The 15,775-nt window shown below is 46.3% G+C and overlaps 1 protein-coding gene and 1 pseudogene across 1 annotated transcript in view; both read right to left on the bottom strand.

Annotated features, from left to right (window-relative positions):
• The window catches only part of LOC140694902 (uncharacterized), a 1,054,641-nt gene that overhangs the window by 926,793 nt on the left and 112,073 nt on the right, over positions 1-15,775 (bottom strand). The gene's annotated exons all lie outside the window — the stretch shown is intronic.
• Positions 4,691-15,775, bottom strand: part of LOC140694903 (trafficking protein particle complex subunit 9-like) — a 67,467-nt pseudogene continuing 56,382 nt past the window's right edge.

Consider the following 15,775-nt stretch of genomic DNA (forward strand, 5'->3'; position numbering starts at 1 on the left):
AATGTATATATTCATATCCAAAGGAAACAAGAGCTGCTCAACAACAGTTTGCAGTTAGAACTGAAAGGAACTTTGATAAAGGCAATCTCTCTCTCTCTCTCTTCTTTCTTTTCTGGCATCATATAATTTTAGAAGTATTTGCGTGACTAACAGACGTCTACAGCCCGTGATTCTGCACTGAAGTGTTTGGGGCTGAGGAAGCCCAGATTACATTCACTCTGTAAATGCAATCACACCAACACACTGATAGGTGCCGTGTGGTGAAACTGGTGTTCCAAAGCAGGCAACCTTATTCGGTAAGAGAACTCTGAATAGAAAGGAAGAAATTCAATGTCCTATACTGAATTTCATTTGCTATATGGGCCATTAACTGATAGTATATCTTGACTAATGAAACCCAAAAATAAATTGTCAATGTCGGTTTTCTTCATCTGACCATTTTATGCTAACTTCGGATATTATATCCTCACTCCATACGGAAGCTCAGGCCTATGCTGCAGCACAGTTACACCCCGTGGAAGAAAGCCGACCAAGGGAGAATTGGAGAGTTTCCCTTTAGAAGCTGCGAAGTGTGGTTTTACACCTGTATATCATTTGCAACCACATCATCGACAATGGAGTTAGACGTTACCTCTGTGGGGCGAAAAGCACTGCATGCTTCAGAACCATCAAAGAACGCTGAGCTTTGTGAAACAGTCCTGAGGCACTTAAATCATACTTTTTCTGAAAGGCTCCAAATCTGACCCACTTCACCATTCCAGGTATAACAGGGAAGTACTGGAAACAGTAGAGAGAACATGCCCTTGAAGTCTGACAAGGCTCTGCTTGAATCCTGCTACAGCATTTATCAACCGCTAAACAAACCAATTCCTTAACCCCTCTGAGAAGGCTTCGCAATCCCCAAAAGGGGGCTGTCAGCGCCCACCTGGGAGTCATGGATGTGAATGAAACACACAAGTAGGGCGGCCGACTGCTACCTGACACGGGGCCTGGCTAGTTTCGCTCCGCTGCCCTTCTGCCCCTTTAAACTTGCACTGATCCCCCTGGTAAGGATCAAGTCCCCGGAACAGACTGCCCGTATCTTCTGTGTATCCCTGGATACATGACTTACACTTAGGAGGCCAGAAAAACAACTGCCTCCTCCCAAGTCACTAACAATATTCTTAAGAGTCTGGGTATTTTTAACTCTATTTTTCAGGGAGACTATTCCAGAACTTTCCAAGCACCATTCTCCAGGTTGGCTCCCCTCCCAGTGCCCATCCTTCTTACCTCAGATCCTCTGTCTGACTGCCTCCTGTTCATGGGAAAGCGAGTCCGGTAGGGTGGGGACTCCCTAGGCCTCCCTCCCTCCCTCACAGGTGACTGTGAATACCTTCTCCCCACTCCAACTCCAGCTTCTGAGGATTCTAACCTTCCGTATCCTGCAGCCTCTGCACCTTCCTAAGACGCACACGTGGCCAAGACTCTCCCTTTGGATTTCTTTCTGGCTGGCCCTGCTGACCCCCAGGCCCCTTAAGGATAAATGGGATTGCTCTGAAAATGATAAACGCCGCTGGCTGACACACCAAAGCTGCATGGTCTGGGCTTACCTCCAACCGAGGCACAGCCCTCCCCTCCCTCAGCCTCAGTCTGCAGCTCTCGAGATGATCTAATTCACATGCAAGGCTGTGAACACCAGCTAAGAATGACGACTCCCAACTTGTATCTCTAGTCCAGCTCCTTCACCTGAGCCCCAGTCTCATAGAGCCGAGTGCCTCTTTGAAGTCCTAACTTGGATGAAAAATGGCATCTTAAAAATGCATCATGTCCACCATTTACTCTGGAATTCGATTCCTGGCAGGTACCTCCCAGACTCCCCATTTTAGTAACAGCCTCAGCACCCACCTAGTTGTCTCAGGTCACATTCAATTTCCACTGTTCCCTCCCCCTGGCCCTGCCCTGGAATCAGTCCTGTTATTTTCGCCAATAAGCTGATCTCAAGTGTGGTTTTGCAGGGACCATGGCCGGAAACACACAAGCTCACAGCATGGTTCACTAACAGTCCGCCGTAGGGTGCTCCCTGGAGGGGGAGGCATCTCCTGCCGCTGGTCACCTCAGAAGGCACTGGATTCTCACACAGGAGGCCCAGGAGAAGGGACTCAAGATTTTCCCGTGGTCTGAGCTTTGAAGGGCCCGAGGTCTGGGGGAGCTCCTAATTAGCAGACACACTTACCAGTGAGCAGATGAGGATGGGGGAACCCACGCAAGGCTGTTATCACTCCAACTCCTGGGCTCTCGGAAGCCATGGGAAAGACCTGTGTCCAGTGTACAGCCCAGCCATCACAGATCCCAGCCTGCATTTGCCAACCCGGACAGCCTAGACTCCATCTACTTGCGACACTTACTTCTGTTCTGTTCCCCACCCAGAATGTGATGGACTCATTCAGATATTCTGGCCTGTCTCAAGCGAGACAGATTCAGTGAAAAATGAAGTGTCCACATTTGGACCAGAGCATGAAAGGAGAAACAAGGCCTCATGGTCAGCATGATGGTGGTGGCCACACCCTTCCACCGGGTGAGATGAACCATGGTGAGGGTGAGAATCCAGGGTCCTAGGTCGGCCAAATCATCTTCCTTCACGGTTGTCTGGGGTGTTGGAGACTGACTACCACAAACTAACGACACGGCTGTCAGTGGTGGATGTCAGCTGCAACAGAAACGGATTCAACTCTATACTGCCAACATGGGTTAAAAGTAAAGGCCGGGGCAGGGAGGTCTGCACGGCTGCTGAGGCAAACCACAGACCCAGCTCTGAATGCCCACTGGCTGGAGCAGAGAGGAAGCTACGGCCCTTTTAGCTGTCCCTGTGTCCAACAGATCCAGGTGAGCCAGCTACTTAGGAGAAGGTCATGTTGTCCTGATACCCAGAAAAACCAGCCTCGTAAAGGGAACAAATAGTGTCATGGATTTTAGACCCAATTCTGCCCCTTTATGAAGGCAAAGTAAAGTAAATGGCACGGGGAAGTTGAATGCAAAAAAAAAAAATTAAAGAACCAAACGGTGACCGCTTCCTCCAACAGCGTCCCCTGCAGCTGTCACCCCCGAGCCGGCCACTTCCTCACCAGTGACCGCCGGCCAGGAAGCGCCGTCACGCACGTCACACAGCGACAGCCAGGAACCGCGTGCCGAGCACGTTTGTGTAAAAGCAGGAATCGAGCAAAATGCTGCAGAGTTTGACCTTACAAGTTTAAATACTCCATGAAAAGAATCCCTGAGCAGCCGACTAAATCAATTCGCATCTTACTTCTTCAAAACAATCAAACAAATTTAATAAGGGCGCATTTGTCACCAAATAAAAGGAGGACCAAACAGGTCCCTCAAAGCAAGGATTTTAACAGGTATCTAACACCAGTGGGTAATGTGCTAACAAAGCAAATATTCCAAAACATTAGAAAATACAAAATGACTAGGATAATACATGGATCAAGACAGATATTAAGATTTTGCTTTTTAAAGCGATGGAGACAGTATGGAGGGCAATCTGGCTATTTCCAATGCAGGGTGTGCACAGCCCACATTTTCAGATGCAACAACATGCTCACTGGGCAGTACAAATGAAAAAGGAATAAAGAAAAAGGAAAAGAGGAACAAGAGAAAATTAGAAACACACAAGAACAAAAATGATTTTGACAGCATGTACAAGAATTTACGTGAGTGTGTGAGGCCAGGGACGAGGGGATGGTGAGACCCACCCTCACCCCCTGCTCCAGGGAAAGCAGGGACCTAAGGGGAGCGGCGCTGCCGGGGTACCCCAACGTGGTCAGCGCCCCTAACCAAAATTCCACCTACAAGCTTCAAGGCAGCTTTTGAGCTACAAATTGTGGTCGCATTTCAGTCTGGACCGTTTTACTCACTTCCACCAAGAGTAGCAGGAGAGAATTAGGCTCTGCTCCTGTACCAAAGAATTGTTTAAATAATTAATGACTGTGGAATACTAAAAGCAACAATGGGGTAAAAGTGACTGGAGGAGAATGTGCTTGACCCGAGCTCACTGGCCGCGTTATCTCACTGACGTTCAGAAGCTGGCTGAGCCCTTATGGTACCAGAACAGACAGACCCAAAAGGAGGGAGGTTTAATGCGCTGCTGTATTTCGATACTGGGAGCCATGCCTGGTACACGAGGTTCTGGGTAAACAATGGGGACAGTGTCAACCACTGTGGGCTAATTACACATCCGGATACTCCGCCAAGTCCCAAGGGCAGACTTCAAAAGACAAAAACAATCTGGCATTCTCTGGTGGGGCTGCAGACTCAGAGACAAGCATTTGTTGAGCAAAAATATCACCAGTGCCTCCTATGACAAAAGAGGAGGCACTGGCGTGGGGGCTGGGGCAGGGCTCCAGGCTTCCACTGCTCACTCACCAGTCTGTCCATGGGGAGAAGTGGTCCCTGCTTATGTTGCACTGATGCACCTACCTTGACTAATGCCTGGGGCCTCAGCAGGTGTTGACAGGAGAGGTGAACGGAGCCAGACTTGGTGTAGCACGGTGCTGGCAGCAATGCCCTCAGCAGTGCCCAGGCTCCTATACATGCCAGCTCATCTTAAGAAGCAGATGGGGAGTGCGGGCATGTAGATCACAGGGCCCTGAGAGGACAAGTACAGATCATGGCTACAGCATGCCTCTCCCCTTCCTTAAGTCATAGAGGTATGTCTGGGAGGAACAGAAAATTCATCCAGAGCCCGCTACATTATCTCTCGCAGGTGGGACTCGTGTCCCCTGTGCTTCTCACTCACAGGGCTGGTCTAGACATTCTTTTTATCAATTCTCTAGCATCTTCTCCTCCAACTTACCAACAACCAGAGAGTAGGATCTGATCTTAGCTAAGTTCAAGAGTCACAGAGCACTTCCTTCACAGCGGGCCCAGAAACATGTGCCAGGTTCTCCGACCGTCACCTGTGGGACCACCATGAGCCCTCTCCAGACTCAAGGACAGAGGCCGTAGGCCGGGGGAACACAGCTTCCCTCACTCTCCCCAGCAAAGGTTTCCACGTCTCGGAAAAGGCATCTCACCCTCTTCTGCCTGAGGGACAGCACAACAGATACACCGGGAAACAGAGCTGAAGTTGGGGGGGTAGGCAGCCCAGAAGAGCTCGTCTGTACTTCCGAGGCAATGTGGGGCAGTTGACTTAATCACAGGGAAAAAGTGAGAATGAACATTTCCCTGCTCTGTCCCATACACCGTGATACGCCTTTCCCTGCATAAGGAGTTCATTCGGAAGTCCCCGGCGGTGTTTCTGATGTCCTAACTTGGCATGGAGGCTGTCGGGCAAGAAGAGAGGGCCTGAGCAGAATAGGTGCTGGGCCTGGGAGGCAGGAGACACCGGCTCCAGCCCCAGCTCAACCAGCTCCTCGTTCCGCCTCTCGGGGTTCAGCATCTCATCTATAAGCAAAGGTATGAGACTGTCCCAGGACAGGCTGCCCAACAGAAATGAAATGAGAGCCATGTAAATAACGTTTCCCATTTGCCACGTTTAAAATGGTAAACAAAGAAACAAACCAACAAACAAAAAACAAATACTAGAAACTGATTTTAAGAACAGATCTTACTTAATCTACTGTATGTAAAATACTATCATTTTGACATGTAATCAATATAGGAAGTAAAGAGATAGTTTATATACTTTTACTAGACAAGCCTCAGTGTCTGATGTGCATTTGACCTAGAGCACATCTCAGCTCAGTCCAGCCTCCTCCCCAGTGCTCCTAGCATCAGTGGCTTTGGCTACTTTATTGGACAGCAACCCCAGGGGTCCCACCATGTTCCTGGCTGTAAAGCGGGAGTAAGTGTCCACACTAACCCTAAAAGGATCTCTCTGAAACAAAGGCGGATTCACTTTGAAATGTCTGTAAACCGGCGGGCTGCATCTCCATCCCCCCTTGGCTACAAGACAGACTTCTTCCTTGCTGATCCCTTTCTGGATGTAGGGAAGCAATCCGGCACAAAGCCAGGGTGGACTGGCCTCCAGGTAAACTTACCTGCTGTCTGTGTCCAGTCCCATGAAGTCCTCCTTCTCAAACGGGATGCAGGGGAGGGGGACCTTGTCCCCAGAATTCTTGGGGCCACCATCCAGCCACTTGGAATTGAGCAAGATGAAGAGTGACTCAGTGAAGTCCTCGATCCTATTCTCCACCACCCTGCAGTCCTCTAAATTTGAAGGCAACGTCGGTGCGCGGCTGCTCGACTTCCTCCACATGCAGTACAAAGACAAAGAGCTGAGAGTCATTATCGAGGTGCCATACAGCTCCTCTGCACGTGGAGCTTCTCCAAGGCCTTGGCAGAGAGACAGTCGGTAATGGTGACAAGGCCCACGACCTTGCAGTGTTTCTGGAAGACGCTCCACCCATTCTCGGGCACATAGCGGTGCCTGTAGTGGATACAGAGTGTCCACTGGGAGCCACATGGGCTGATATGGCTCACCGAGGTGAGTAGCTGATAGATGCAAAAGAAATTCTCCTCTGAGATGATCTCCATGGTTTGGACTACAACGGGAAGAGTCTGGTGGTCCTCAGCACACTGCACGTAGTCAGGGATGCTCATGTTGCAGGCCCTGCCGAGACAGGAGAGGAGATCGAGGTACATACTCTGCTGTGTGCTATGGGCCCATCTGGGTTGCGGTGACCTGGTGTGTACCAGACAGAAGGCAAGGGAAGCCAAAGCAAATCCGGGGGTACAGTTTGTCCTCATAGTCTGCACATGGCTACTGTAGCTCGGATCACATTACCCAGCTTTTGGTCTAGGCTTCCTGCCTCTGCAGAGAAAGGTCATTTCTTATTTTCTATTTCCAAGCACCTAGCAAGGCCCTGATGCAAAGTCACTGCTCAAAAATGCTGAATAAAGAAATGAACAAAGGAAATGCTTCCCCAACCCCCTTCAGCAGAATATAAAGAGAAGGACCACAGTAGGATCAAAAGATCTGGATTCCTATTCAATTTATTTGAACTCCTAAGCTTCATAATAATGGATAAGAAAACTTGCCTTGGGGTAGAGGGTACTGTTCATTGGTGGAGCACATGCTTAGCATGTACGAGGTCCTGGGTTCAAACCCCAGTACCTCATTTTAAAAAATCAAACAAATAAATACACATAATTTCCCTCCTGAAAAAGTATTTTTTAATTCAAAAGTCAAAAAACACCTTGCAATTGACACAACATTGTAAACTTGACTATACATCAATTAAAAAAAATCCTTGCCTTGCAAGAATATATCTGGATTACGGATGTTTGCAAATGTAAAATGCCTAGGGTACCACCTGCATAAAAAGTGGTGACTGTACAATTGTACTATCCCCCATTTATGAGCTATTCTTCCTTTGGGGGAGTTATAACCTCTCAGAGCTAATTTTCTCAGTTTAAAAAATATAAATATTTCCTGGTTCTCAGTACTGCTGAAGAATCAGATAACCCTAAGAAAGCATCTGACCCACAGAATTTACTCAATAAATGTTTCTTGAATGAATGAATAAACAAGCAAAGTGAATGCTGCTCCCTGCCAAAGACCATCATAATGATACTTCCTGGGAATCCCAAGCCCACGTTCACCAGACTCTGCACTAACAATGTGGGTGACCTGGGCAGGCCTGTGTGCTTCTCTAAGCCCCAATTTAATCGTGGATAGAAATGAGGGCAATAACACAAACCTCAAATTGTTAGTGAGTCAGTAATGAATTGTACCCCAATATTGCAAGATGGAACCATTAAGGAAAACTGGGCAAAGAGTCCATAGGCTCTCTCCATATTATCTCTTACTACCACATGGGAATCTACATTACATCTCAAAATAAAAAGTGTAATTTTTTAAAGAGGTTTTCGAGGTTAGGTGAGCTCACTGTCTCAAATAAGGAACACACAGTACAAATAGGACAATGCCCAGCCCATGAGATACACTCAGTTAACATTCCCACTGAGCCCACTAGTCCCTCCAACTTCTAATGGTGTCCACTTCCAAGAGCCCATGTGACCATCCTTGTTCTAATTTTCTATTTGTAATTTTTTTCTTTTCATTAAATAGAAACACCCAATTCCATACAATTCTTACCAGATATCATGATGGCAGCCCTTCAAAACCTGACCACAGAGATCATGATGGCAGCCCTTCTTGGTGAAACAATAAAATGAATAGCCATTTTCACAAGACCTCTGAGTAAATCTACTAGGGAACTTCATCCTGGACTGAGGAAGAGGACTGGGGAGGAGGGGGCATTCAGGGGCACAGAGAATCATGGGCCACCTGTCCCACGATGGACTTTAGACTCACCCTCACCCTTCAGTAACTACTAAATACACACAGACGGAGTGCTATGGACAAGATTTTTTTTTTTAAACAAATCCCTGAATCCCTAGCAGGTCTTGTTTCTACCCATACACAAATGGCTTATTTGCATAATGTTTCACAAAAGCCTTAAAATATTATCACCCCAACTTGACACATCAAGAAACTGAGGTAGAGTAGTTTATCACATTCTACAAGATTAGAGAGAGGCCACGTCAGACACCGTATTTAAATCCAAGCCCCTGCTCCAGTGCTCACACTAGAAAGTGTGACATACTGCCCCTTTCCTGCCCTCTCCCTGCAATCAATCTCTGAAGAGTCTTTTCTGTGTCACCTGGAATCACAATCACATTCATTTTCCACAAAGAGCTATGTCACTCCTTGGAGGACTTTTCAAAATCTAAAGGGTTGGTTTGAGAGGAGAGATTTGCATTTTCTGTTTCTCAAAGGAAACATGGCTTTAAAAGAAACTGAAAAGTAGTTATCTAGTCTAAGCCCTCATTGTGCAGAGAAAGAACCGGAGGCTCAGAAGAGATGAGGAAAGGGCCTTATTAACAAATATTGCCTCAGCGCAGCACCAAGCCAGACCTGGCACTTCTAGGGGAGGATCTGGAAGGCCCAGGAGAATGAGTGTTAGAAAACAGAAAGAGAAGAAGCATACAAGGCCCCGTCTCTTCACCACCATAACATGAATTTCCACCAAATTACCCAGAATGGGTGCAGCCAATATTAAGTTTGTCAAAAGAGGTTATAGAATTCTCAACCATAGTGGAAATTCCAACATTTACTGTGCTTTTTTCCCAGTTCAAGCATCAATTCAGTGGGCACTCTGTACCAGGGACTACACGAGGCCTGGGGTTCTCCCAAATACAGATCTCTATTACCACGTGTGCAAACCACATTAAGGCCACCAGAAGAAAAGCGCCCACAGATAAGATGGAATTACTGAAACTGAAAGCAGCAAAAGAGCATATATTACTAGGAGAAACGGTGCTCCTAGTAATGGACTCATGGACATAGAAAGCAAACTGTGTTTAGCAGGCAGGAAAGGGGGGATTAACAGATACAAATTAGTAAATATAAAATAAATGACAAGGACCTGCTACATAACACAGGGAACTATATTCAATTTCTTGTAGTGATTTATACTAAAAACAATCTAAAACATATATATATACATATGCATATGTTTATAACTGAATCTCTGCTGTACACTTGAAACTAACATTGTAAATTGAATACACTTAAATAAAAAATAATTTTAAAAAATAAGTAAAAATAAATGCAATGCCATTAAGAAAAAATAAAAGAACTCTCTAATCCCCTTAACTGTAGGTGGTCGAGAAATCTAGCTGCAAACACCAAGTCCACTGGATCACTCCAGCACTGGCTGTCACTCTTTCTGACCATCAGAGAGTCACTTGCTTCACTGAGGTTACTTTTCTCTTCTGTGAAAGGCTACAGTTGCAACTAACGATGTATAGAATCTCATCATTCACAAGCCCAAAAAGTAGTGAGGACTTCACATGGGCCAGGCTCTGGTCAGATGAAAAGATAGGGTCCCAGATATATTCATGGGTAGAAGAAGTTTATGCCATAAAGGTATAAATTCTTCCTGTTTTGATAGACAGATTCATTGCAATTCTGGTTAGAATTCCTACCATATTTTTCTTGGAATATAACAAGTTAATTTATGGTCAGGAATAGCCAAGAAATTTCTTTAGAACCACCACTTGGGAGGGGTGGATAGGTCATTCATTTCCACTGCTCTTTCTGAAGTGATGAAAACGTTCTGGAATAATAATGCATGCACCACTGTGAATATGCAAAAAGCTGCTGAATTGTACCATTTAAATGGATGGAATTCATGGTGTGTGAACTATATCACAATAAAACTGTCCTATGAAAATTATTTCTTGACAATTATTTTTCAGTTTATACACTAGTCTGTCCCACAATTTAAGAAAAACAAAAAACCTAAACAAGCCAAACTATGCCAGGAGCACTTTAGGGCTGCAATATGCCTGGGTCTCCAAGGCCTCTGGTGGTGCTGTTCCTGTTAACACACACTAGCTGGGCTGGGCTAGATAGGGACTGTAACTATCTTTTGAAAATCGAGGATCACTCCTTTCACCCTGGGAGAGGGAAGGAAGGAGGATGTCACAGCCTCATGCCTTCAGCACATTTTTAACAGAACCAAGCCCTGCTTTCACCACTGCAATCCCTCTCACTATAAAAACACGTGACATCAACAAGCACCGCCATCATAACACCTGAAAGTGTTCAAGGTACTTACCTGAGGCAGAAACATGGAGGGGGGGAGACAGAACCTCGCTTAGCAGTGACGCTCCCTTTTCCCGACTCCACCAGGAGAAGCTGGGCGTTTGAGCCGGAGGCTTTCAGCCCAGGTAGCAGCGCCCACGCCACAGAGCTTGTCCTCAGGGAGCGGGAAAGGGAGAGCAGGGCAGCCCCGGGGTCGCGGGGCAGGGAAAGCGGGGAGGGGGACGCGGGCTGCAGCCTCGCTCGGAGGACAGCCCCAGCCACAGTCCCAGGCGCCCGCCCCCGTCCGGGTCCGCAGACCCCGCCCGCCCGGGACACAGCCCGCCCAGGGGCGGGGACTGGCCGCCGGACGAGAAGAGGAAGCCCGGGAGGAGAGGACTAGCGGGAGGGAGAGGGGAAGGGGACGCCAGCCGCGGACTGAGGGGATCCCGGCTGGGTGAGAGATGGCAGGTGCACACCAGGCCCTGGACACTGTGGCCGGGACGCCGGGGCAGGTGGCGCTGGCAGAGGGGTCTGGCCTAAGCAATTCATCTGAACACGGGCTGACTAGCGCCCTTGGGGTCTGTGACAGGCGGACCGCCCTCCCGCAGCCGCCTGACCCCTTTCCCAGGAGCCCCCCACCTTGCACTTCCACAGTCAGAGGCCCCGACCCCAGGCAGGAACCAAAGGCCTACCGGGCGACGTAGTTGAGAAGCCTTTGGGCCCGATCCCCGGCTCGGATATGGAGCTCCCAACCAGTGGACCACTTGGCACTGACTGCGCATGCGCAGGAGGGCCAGCGATCCTCTCTGGGTTCTGTGAGAGAAGGTGGGACAGCGAGGGAGGGAGAAGATGGGAGCGGGTGGAGAGGACGGGAAAATTGGAGGGATACAGATGGACAGGATGAGCAGAGAGAAGGAAGGGATCTGGAGAAGGGAGGGTCTTAGAGGAGTTGGAGAAAAAAAGCTTTACCTCTGGGGCACCCCTAGGCGGCAGACCTGCCTCTGTACCCTTCTGTTACCCTTCAAGCCCCGCAGCTCAATTTTACCACCGTGATCCAACCCTCCGTCCGATGCTTCTGCAGAAACCCTAGGGAGATCACACCCGTTGCCCCCACGCGGAGCTGGGTTTTCTGTTGCTCTGAGAACCAAGCACCCGCAGGTGTTGTCGCTCAGAACTACCTTGGGAAGAGCACATATTCCCCTTTTACACGCTGGGAAACAGGCAGGCAGGATCTCTGCCTTAGCTCCACTGTCCCAGGTGTTGGGCTGGCGGGGAGCGGGATGGTACAAGATCAGAGCCCCAGACAGAGCAGACTGCCTGAGTGTTGGTGCATAGTCCCCATCCCTCCTGGGTAAACCATACCCCACCCTAGTGGAAACATCAAGGGCTCACAGTAGTTCCCTGGGTGTGGGAGAGCTGTCCTCATGTGAAGGAAAAGTCCAGCTGGGCTAACAAGCTAAGTCACAAATCTAAGTGTGATAAGTGTCAGTTTACTGATCTAAATTCTGCTGGGCTATCTCGTAAATCTGAAGTTTAGTGTCAGTTTATTGGCCTAACAACCTAACTCGTAATTCCAAGCTCAACAAGTGTCAGTAATGTGATCTGTTACAAATTGATAAGCTCCAGTGTACTTATTCCTTGCTTTTTGTTCTTTGAGCCTTATTGGCTAATCCCCCCTTACTTGTAACTAAGCCTTTAAAACCTCATGTGCACGTCTTGGAGGTACTCAAAACTTCGGAGCCGAAGCCCCTCTGAGCCCACCGGCATAATAATTCTGAGTACTCCAACACTCCGATTGGTGCTTTTGTCTTGGCTGGCCTGTTTCCATAACACTCAGCTCCAGTGCCCAGCTTTCTAGGTAGATAGGAGTGTTACCAAGTCGAAATTAATTCTCCTCAGTGCAGGACAGGCCAATAAGTTGGGAGACCAGATGTTGGGGCATGGAATAGCAAGTTTCTGTAGACCTAGATGGCAAACTAATGTCCTGGAAAACCATCTCCCCAAGTCACAATTCAGGCTCCTTTCCTATGTGCTTGGTTAGTGCAAACTTCTTAGTGTAGGAATTCCTTCTTGTTAGAATCCTTTCTTCTTGCAGCTATCTGCGTGGGTCAGATCCCTGTAAACCTCCAACAAAAGAAACGTTATTTTCTATTCTGCAATTTGCTATCTTTTAATGAATGAAAAAGTGTTAAATATCCTTAAAGGTCAGAGCCTTCAGAATAGGGTCTCCTGTTTATTTCAGGCTCTAGGCAACATTGTTTTACAAGCAAGATGAAGCCTAGGTGACAGAGAATAGGGTTAAATTCAAAGGAACAAATCTAATATGGAGTCAGATTTGTTCTGTTATATTACCCGGCCAGATGCCACTTGAGGATTTAAACCCCTTTAAGTTAAAAATAACTAAACTTTTAAAGGAATTTACATACATAGGTGGGAATGTGCAAAGCATATCTGGAAAAGCACCCAACGGATAGTAAACAGAGGCATCTCCAGAGAGGGCTGAAAGAACAGAGGATGAGGGAAAACTTCTTTCACTTGTGTATTTTTGTTCTCTGAGTTTTTTTTAAACCATTTCCTTGTATTTCTTTTTCAGATAAAAGAAATGTGTAATGGAGCAAAGGAGTAATTAGCTTAGCAAATACAGCAGCCATGGAATCACTAGTCATCACTTTTGATTTAAGCCAGAAAGCATTTTTTGACTCTCTCCAATGTGCTCTGTCCTGTTTTAAGACTTCTATTAATATTATTATTATTATTATTATTATTATTATTATTATTATTATTACTATTACTACAAGTACTACTACTATGACTATTACTATTATTACTATTATTTTATGAAATAATAACACGGTTTACCTCACCCCTGCCCATGGCTGGTGGAAAACCAACTGAGTTTTTCTTGAGTTGTTTTCCAAGGAGTAGAGATGAGTTTATAAACAGAACACATCTTCAGGGCAAAACAGGCAGTGTGCATTACCAGCAGGCCAGACAGCAATGAAGGGTTTTCAATAGAGGCACCCAGAAGCTGAGAGAGAAAGCCTCCAGGACACTACAAAAAGCTGCCCAAACTGCCATCTCCATGGTACTACTGAAATAGGAAAGAACAAATCTGACTCCATATTTGATCTGTTTCTTTGACTTTAACAAATCCAAGTTAATATGCTCCGGTCTTTTCATGGGTTATGATGTCACAGAGGAAACGGACAGGTCAACAAGGAACCACTCTGCCGTGATCACGGAGCCGGGGAAAGGGATGGGCTGCAAGATGTATGAAGCAGCCACAACTGTGCCCGTGCTTCTAGGCAGGTATCCAAAATCGCCTCGACAAGGTGTCAAACATTTGTGCCCATGTCCTCATCAACAGACATGTATTAAAGACAAATGGAACCATATAAAAGGCCAATACCCTTGCTGGGTACACCGTCCAAAGAACAAAGTCTCAGTTTGACAACTGGCCATCTCGGTTCCATGGGATTCATTCTTGGAGAACCTTAAAAACCACTCTTCTGTCCTCAAGAATTGCTGCATATTTGTCCTATCTTTGGCTAAGGGATGCAGCACGTTCAAGTGAACTTTAATGTCTGCACAGATTTGACTGTCTTTTTCCAGGTTCACTTGTCCATTCAAAAGAGGCCTGAGCTAAGTCCATCCTCCGTAAGATCTAGTCCCTCCAGTGACAGCTCATTGAGCCTGCAATTAAAAGCCAAGTGAACAAGACTGTCCTCAGCTAAAAAGTTCACCCATCTTTCACTGTTTTTTTAATCTCCTCTCCTGGCTAATTGCAACAGACTAACACCTCCCTCCACCAAGATACCCAACTATGTCATTTTTCTCCCCAAAGAGAAAATAAGGTCCATAAAAGAGGAGACAACTCCATAGTCACCTCTGAATTCTTAGCATATAGTAATGTCAATAAATACAACTCAGATTATTGTTAGTTTCCTTTAAAACCTTTCTGGTTATTTGAATGAGACCTTGGAAGAGAGGTGTTTGCTGTCCAGTATCTTGATCCACAAGACTCTGGAGGCCTTTTTCGGAATAGCTGTTCACTGATTCATTCAAAACACAACTTATCAATCAAGGAGTAGCTGTGGTTTTCTGCCAGGAGTTTGTGGTCACTCTCATGCCAGAACAGCTTTAAACTATATCCTTACTTTGGATTTGTTATTTTTCCCCTCTTCCAACAAAATTGACTTTTCTTACTTTCTTGTCTTGAGGAATTTTTTTTTTCCTATTCCACCCTTTAGTAAAGCAAGATTCTCAGGATGGGCTTGGCCCATTATATGATCACCCATCCAACTCCTAGTGTGAGAGGCCTGGGGCTCACATCCTTCCCTCCTGTCAAGGCAACTGAAAATCAGTTCAGGAGCCAACTAGCACACCACGGCTTCTAACGCTCACGTATCTCTCAGAAACCCTGCTTTCTCGTTTGTCTTGGCTTCTGAGAATTTTCCCTCACTTTCTTGACAATGAGTTGTGCAGCTTGAAAGATTAGGAAGGAAGGTTTTATTTCTCAATCAGCATTTTAAGGAACTTGTGTAATGAAGGTTTTCAGGAGTTTTAGTACCCTCCATTGCCGAGACAGAAAACACACTAGACATTTTCTAAATTTAGTTCTCATGTGCATTTTTTCTTTCCTATTTTTTTCTTAACTGCTAACAGACATTTTTTAATTTAAAAAAAATAAGGCCCCAAAAAGAATAGAACACTGAAGGGGCAAACAAAATTAAAGGGCAAAGACAGAAAAATGATAACTACTCTACAAAGTTAATGTAATACATACACTATGTATCAGATCAGCAATTCTCAGTAACAGCTAATTGAAACATGACCATGAGGTAAAATTTCTCTCCTGTCAGGACATGGCCAACAGAAAATACAATTAAACCAACAAACTAATTTCCTAAGTCTGGCGAGGTACAGAAGTCTACAAGCTAAATGTGTCTTATTCTAGAAAAGAGGAAGACACACCAGCTCTTTTCTGTGGAGCCTGAGCCCACGGGAGGACGGTGAAGTGAGCTCTGTAAGTACACAATTAGCAAAGTGAGTGATGAATAAATAGACGTGAGCTTTGATGACAGAGATAATACTACTATTCGTTTGTCCTTTAAAGTATGACTTCACTTTCAGTGATCAATACTTCGGCGTCCTTAGGAGTTGAGATTTTAGGAAAATGCACAACCTGGGCCCAGATCTCCT

Source organism: Vicugna pacos, unplaced genomic scaffold, assembly GCF_048564905.1.
Source record: "Vicugna pacos unplaced genomic scaffold, VicPac4 scaffold_110, whole genome shotgun sequence".
Taxonomy (NCBI): domain Eukaryota; kingdom Metazoa; phylum Chordata; class Mammalia; order Artiodactyla; family Camelidae; genus Vicugna; species Vicugna pacos.